General features: G+C 50.3%; 1 protein-coding gene across 2 annotated transcripts in view; it reads right to left on the bottom strand.

Moving 5' to 3' along the window:
- The window catches only part of MAMDC2 (MAM domain containing 2), a 124,754-nt gene that overhangs the window by 105,633 nt on the left and 11,234 nt on the right, over positions 1 to 7,887 (bottom strand). The gene's annotated exons all lie outside the window — the stretch shown is intronic.

The raw sequence follows: 7,887 nt of genomic DNA, 5'->3' as shown, positions 1-7,887 counted from the left end.
GGCCCTGCCCTTCACCCCCCCCCCCCCGGCCCTGCCCTTCACCCCCCCCCCCCCGGCCCTGCCCTTCACCCCCCCCCCCCGGCCCTGCCCTTCACCCCCCCCCCCCGGCCCTGCCCTTCACCCCCCCCCCCCCCCCCCCCCCGGCCCTGCCCTTCACCCCCCCCCCCCGGCCCTGCCCTTCACCCCCCCCCCCCCCCCCGGCCCTGCCCTTCACCCCCCCCCCCCCCGGCCCTGCCCTTCACCCCCCCCCCCGGCCCTGCCCTTCACCCCCCCCCCCGGCCCTGCCCTTCACACCCCCCCGTCCCGTCCCTGCCCTTCACCCCCCCCCCCCTCCGGCCCTGCCCTTCACCCCCCCCCCCCCGGCCCTTCACCCTCCCCCCCCCCCGGCCCTGCCCTTCACCCTCCCCCCCCGGCCCTGCCCTTCACCCCCCCCCCCCCCGGCCCTGCCCTTCGCCCCCGGCCCTGCCCTTCGCCCCCGGCCCTGCCCTTCGCCCCCCCCCCCCCCCCCGGCCCTGCCCTTCACCCCCCCCGTCCCTGCCCTTCACCCCTGCCCTTCGCTCCCGCCCTTCGCCCCCACCCTCCCTGCCCTTCGCTCCCTGCCCTTCGCTCCCCACCCTCTCTGCCCTTCGCCCCCACCCTCCCTGCCCTTCGCCCCCACCCTTCGCCCCCACCCTCCCTGCCCTCCGCCCCCACCCTCCCTACCCTTCGCCCCCACCCTTCGCCCCCACCCTCCCTGCCCTTCGCCCCCACCCTCCCTGCCCTTCGCCCCCACCCTCCCTGCCCTACACACGTACACACACGTACACACACGTATACACACGTACACACACACGTATATACACACACACGTAGGCACATGTATACACACACATGTAGACACACACGTACACATACACACGCAGGCACACGTAGACACGCAGGCACACGTAGACACGCAGGCACACGCAGGCACACGTAGACACGCAGGCACACGTAGACACGCAGGCACACGTAGACACGCAGGCACACGCAGGCACACGTAGACACGCAGGCACACGTAGACACGCAGGCACACGTAGACACGCAGGCACACGTAGACACACGTAGACACGCAGGCACACGTAGACACGCAGGCACACGTAGACACGCAGGCACACGTAGACACGCAGCCACACGTAGACACGCAGCCACACGTAGACACGCAGCCACACGTAGACACGCAGGCACACGTAGACACGCAGGCACACGTAGACACGCAGGCACACGTAGACACACGTAGACACGCAGACACATGCAGACACGTACACACACGTATACGTAGACACACACGCACGTGTACACACACACGTGTACACACTCACACACACACACACGTGTACACACACACACACACACGTGTACACACACACACACACGTGTACACACACACACGTGTACACACACGTGTACACACACACACACGTGTACACACACACACACACGTGTACACACACACACACGTGTACACACACACACACGTGTACACACACACACACACACGTGTACACACACACACACACGTGTACACACACACACACGTGTACACACACACACACGTGTACACACACACACGTGTACACACACACACACGTGTACACACACACACACACGTTTACACACACACACACACGTGTACACACACACACACGTGTACACACACACACACATGTGTACACACACACACACGTGTACACACACACACACACACACGTGTACACACACACGTGTACACACACACACACGTGTACACACACACACGTGTACACACACACGTGTACACACACACACACGTGTACACACACACACACACGTGTACACACACACACACGTGTACACACACACACACACGTGTACACACACACGTGTACACACACACACACACACGTGTACACACACACACGTGTACACACACACACACGTGTACACACACACACACACACACGTGTACACACACACACACACACACGTGTACACACACACACACACACACGTGTACACACACACACACGTGTACACACACACACACGTGTACACACACACACACACACACACACGTGTACACACACACGTGTACACACACACACACACACACGTGTACACACACACACGTGTACACACACACACACGTACACACACACACACGTGTACACACACACACGTGTACACACACACACACGTGTACACACACACACGTGTACACACGTGTACACACACACACACACACACGTGTACACACACACACACGTGTACACACACACACACACACGTGTACACACACACACACACGTGTACACACACACACACACGTGTACACACACACACACACACGTGTACACACACACACACACACGTGTACACACACACACGTGTACACACACACACACACACGTGTACACACACACACACGTGTACACACACACACGTGTACACACACGTGTACACACACACGTGTACACACACACGTGTACACACACACGTGTACACACACACGTGTACACACACACACACACACGTGTACACACACACACACGTGTACACACACACACACGTGTACACACACACACACGTGTACACACACACACACACACGTGTACACACACACACACACACACACACACGTGTACACACACACACACACGTGTACACACACACGTGTACACACACACACACGTGTACACACACACACACACGTGTACACACACACACACACACGTGTACACACACACACACACACACGTGTACACACACACACACACGTGTACACACACACACACACGTGTACACACACACACACACACGTGTACACACACACACACACACACGTGTACACACACACACACACACACACGTGTACACACACACACACACGTGTACACACACACACACACACACGTGTACACACACACACACACGTGTGTACACACACGTGTGTACACACACACGTGTGTACACACACACACACACGTGTACACACACACACGTGTACACACACACACACACGTGTATACACACACACACACACACGTGTACACACACACACACGTGTATACACACACACACGTGTATACACACACACACGTGTATACACACACACACGTGTGTATACACACACACGTGTATACACACACGTGTATACACACACACACGTGTATACACACACACACGTGTATACACACACACACGTGTATACACACACACACGTACACATACACAATGTATACAAACAAACATGTATACACACACACACACAAACATGTATACACACATGTATACACACACGTGTGTATATATACACACACGTATACACACACATACACTATCCCCAGCACCACCACATCAGCACACCGGTATCCCATGCCCCCCCCCCCCCCCCAGCACACTGGCATTCTCGGCTCCCCACCATTCCCAGCCCCCATCAACACCATCAGCACCCACACATTGGCACCTTCGCACCTCCCCATCGGCACACCCACATCCGCACCCCCACATCAGCAACAAACCCTCCCAAATCAGCACACCGATACAATCACCATCAGTACAGCCACAGCAGCAGTACCACCGCACACTGCCATGGGCCGCGTGGACCACTCCCCACCCAAATGCCACCCCCACACCACAAACATCCCGGGCAACGCCGGGGCTCTCAGCTAGTATATATATATATATAGTGGTTGACAAATCACCAAAAAATCTACTCGCCACACAAAAAAATCTACTCGCCACCTAGTACCAAACGTGTGCTGCTTGGGCCAATATTTACTCGCCCGGGGGTTAAATCCACTCGTCTGGGGCGAGCAAATGTATAGGTTTGTCGAGGTTATTGAGTGTGGGGAGGGGAGAAAAATACATGTGGGTGGGAGAGGTGGGGGTGTAAGAGAGAGAGGGGAGAAGAAAAGGATGACAGGGGAGTGTAAGAGAAGACGGAGGGGGGGGGGGGGGGATTCTCGCAAGGCCGCCGACACGTGGGGGCTGGGCCTCGGTGGAAACTTTAGTCCTGGGTCCCGGGAAAGCTGTCTGCGGCCCAGCATCTAGGTGTGACTCTTTCACTAAATCCCTAACCAAAAATACTGTATTTGGTAATGTTCCTATTGGGGCCTATACTTAAGAATATATTAAACATACATTAAAATATCATTCAAACATTACACATATAGGACATATGTAGCCAGGCTCCATCTGTGTGTGGGTTCTCCCCCCCCCCTCTTCCTAACTCCCCTCCGGGCGGTAAGGTAGCGCAGCCGGTTGCGGAGGTGCGTGATGCCGCCTGCGGCAGCGCGTTATGGTAGGAGCTCCAGGGGGCGCGAGTGGGGAGTGTGCTGCAGGTGCCGGGCAGTAGCGTAGCAGTGACTGCATCGCCGGGGGCTGCCAGCGGCTCCATCAGCAGGGCTCCGCCATCTTAGATTGCACGCGCATGCGCAGTGCAATTGCGCAACGGGTGTCCCTCAGGGAGATCGCGCATGCGCAGGACAAGCGCGTGAAACCCAGACCAATCAGGCAAGGCTCTGGGCATGGGACTGCAAGGCTCTGGGCATGGGACTACAAGTCCCATGAGCCTTAGGACGCACCACATGACGCCAGGGAGCGAATAGGACGCAAGGATTCCCTAGGAAGGGGAAGGCTGCAGGGGAGCACGTTTGCTCAGTCGGCCAGGAAGAGCTAGGGGTAAGATGTGTCTGTGCAGGGGTCAGTGACCCGCTGTACTAGGCCAGTAATCTCCCTAGGCCCCAGATAGGGCCTGAGACAGCCTGTAGTTTGTGGTTGCTTCAGGGACAGGCCCTAGCGTAGGGACCCTGCCCCATTATTGTTGCATAGTGATAGTAAGGTACACAGCGGACGCTGCACTCCCAGAGAGACTATCTTCAGGGTGGGATCGCCCCTGACGGATCATCGTGCTGGTGAAGCCAGGATGTCGCGCAGGAGGTCGGCGGATCCTTTTTGAAGATATTTAAGGGCCCAGGTGCCGTCGCACTGGGCAGGTATCATATCTTACGTGCACCAACATACTGGTACATCAGGTTACACTGAGACACTTAAGTAGCAGAGTGGCCAAGGGCCTCAGACATTCCTGTGGACACGGTGTGGGGATCACGGTGGAGGGTACGCCTACGCGGTGCGTGGGCTGTTGTATTATTGTATTATTAATACCCTATTAGAGTAATAAGTGGTATATATAAATAAAGGTTATTCTTGTTTTATCCTACCAAGTGTGTATTATTGGGTTGTGTCCTGTGACTCAGGTGGAGGCGTTGCACCACGAGATTGTGAATATATATACCCCAGGCTCCCAGTGCGGAGGCTTAGGCTCCTGCGAGCCATACAGGTACATACAGCAGTAGTAGCTTCTGTGTTCAGAGGGAAACAGTGCTATACATACATAATAAATCAACAAGTGGAAAATAGCAGAGCACAGCGCAAAAGAGCAAGGAAGCCAGACTAGGCAAAAAAATAAAATAGGTAAGGTTTATTTAAGCCAAAGCCATGAATAAAAATGACAGCGAATCCTCGGTACTCTTTTCGCAACAAACAAGAGCTCTTTGTCAATGAATACATAACAAATTACAGTAGCTGCAGGTTCAAACCCTTAAAAGATCGGCGAGAAAGAAAAAATAAAATAAAAAGGATTTTAACTTATTTTATTAATAATCAAATGTGTGTCACTAATCTTGGAAAAATAAGTGAAAATGTAGAATGGTGAGTAAGAAAGAAGTTACAGCCCCTGTCATTCCATCCCTATTCTATAATATTATACTTCAATCGCTGCTTTTTATGCATTTCATGAGTAAAAAGGTCAATATGACCGCCCAGACACCAAAATGTACAAAAATCACAGCTGTAAGCATAATTAAGTATATATGACTGCTAAAATTATGTACAGAAAGCAAATATTATTCACAGGCATCAAAACAATGCAGAAGCCAAAAACAAGATCTCCAACTAACAACATGATTTCTTGTTCTCTTTGATAAAGGACACTTTGACGCGTTTCGGACAGAGTGTTTGTCCCCGTTACCATGTTGCTACAATAAATATTTTTAACCCACACACTGCTGGTCCCCTCTCCTACTTGCTGTGCACCGCTGCAATCTCAGGATTCCTTTCTAGTAAGACAACTAAGTATGATGCACGCACCCAACGAAGCTGCTATCTTGTGAGTATTGTTTTTCCCCCTTATCCATGGGGATTTGCTGACCGGTAACAGTGTAACAGTGAGGATACCCTGCTCCATCGAGTCCTACAAGAATATTGGTATGTTAACCCTTCAATTGACTCTATCTTATGGGCAGTCATATTACAGAAGGATCACTGACTATTATACACTGGGTCCAATACTCTATTTAGCTTTATGTGCTTCTATTTTACCATGATATGTGGATTTTGATGTTTCAATATATGGATTTCTGTTATGTCTGAATCGGATTGAGCACTGCCATTGCGACTCGTGCCCTAAACTACCTATTTGATGATTTCTTGTTGAGCTCATGGGCACATTATACCAATAGCAGCGAACACATTCAGTACATTTCCAGGATTGTTGTTATCAATTATCCAAAGCAAATACACCAGAAACAATGATAAAGGTAATGGTGTCAATGGTTTTGTGTCTATCGTTCATATTATAAACTCTCAATTTAAAGAATATGGGGAGTGGCGTTATACCTCACTGTATTTCAATGAACCATATACTGTCAATGCTCTGGTGCATCAAGCGGGATAGACCAGACAGGATAGACCTTCACTCTGAAACCGTAACCTTCACCAGCATTTGTTGTGTGACAGCGTTTATGATGTAGTCTAACAAAGGCATATTTGTTTTCAAAATGCCTTATCTCACTTTGTAACCTGATATTTCAACTTCTCCTGTAACATGAACCTGAAGAAGGTAGCGGAGTGGCAACAATTAGCCAATAAAAGTATATTGTATACCATTTTCTTCTGCATGCTAACACAGTGTCATTCCTCTACGTCCAGACTTTCACAATTGCAAACTACTCATTTCTGAAGCATTATTAGGGAATATGCGAATGTGTACACTCAAAACAATTCTTGACAGTGAGCGCCTCCTCCGTTAATGGAATGGGTTACTTTCTGTTGGTGTATCGGAATGGAGGTGAGCTAGAACTTACTGCTATGTAAAATACATTGTTTATGTACAAAAAAAAAACATATGCGCCAAAAAGATGCAATACAATATAGCTGACAAAGTGATGCATGATCCCCAAAATTAAACACAATCCACAAGTTTGTTGATGGTAGAGTTATCACTTTTACAAATAACCAAAAACAGGGTTTGTAGAAAAAAAATACTGACTTCAAAAAAAAAAAGTGTTTTAAACCCAATTGGAACAAATACAATCATTTCACACACTTGAATTATATTGCTTATGCATTTAAGTCAACTGACTGCATGTTCCTGGTCTTTGTGGAAGAGATTGAGTTATTAAGTAAAATAGCTGTTTGTTCGGCTCACAGATTTTTTTCATACACAGAAAAATTCCCAACTGGAAATGCATCTGTCTGTGTATGTATAAAAAAAACTACACCACATGAAAGTCTCATTCAGCTTTGGGAATCCCCTGCTAATAGGCACCCAGTGGGAGTATAAGGACAGAGAGGGTGTTGTTTAAATAATTTATGTGGTGCTTAGAGGGATAAGTTACATTGATGGGACATTCTTCATGCTGACACGTATTGTTTCCAAGTATAGTAACTACACAGTCTGAATTGATTATTCCACACAGAACATACAAGTAATATATAGCCTCAAAGTCATATAAGTGTGTGTGTGGGGGGGTCGTACTCCGTAAAACTGATTTCTATGTTACTGTTACACAAAATACACCTGCTCAACAACAGCACCATTTATTTGAT

The sequence above is a fragment of the Ascaphus truei genome, chromosome 1 (assembly GCF_040206685.1).
Source record: "Ascaphus truei isolate aAscTru1 chromosome 1, aAscTru1.hap1, whole genome shotgun sequence".
NCBI lineage: Eukaryota > Metazoa > Chordata > Amphibia > Anura > Ascaphidae > Ascaphus > Ascaphus truei.
The sequence above is the reverse complement of the archived record's forward strand: the minus strand, read 5'-3'. Positions and strand labels throughout refer to the sequence as shown.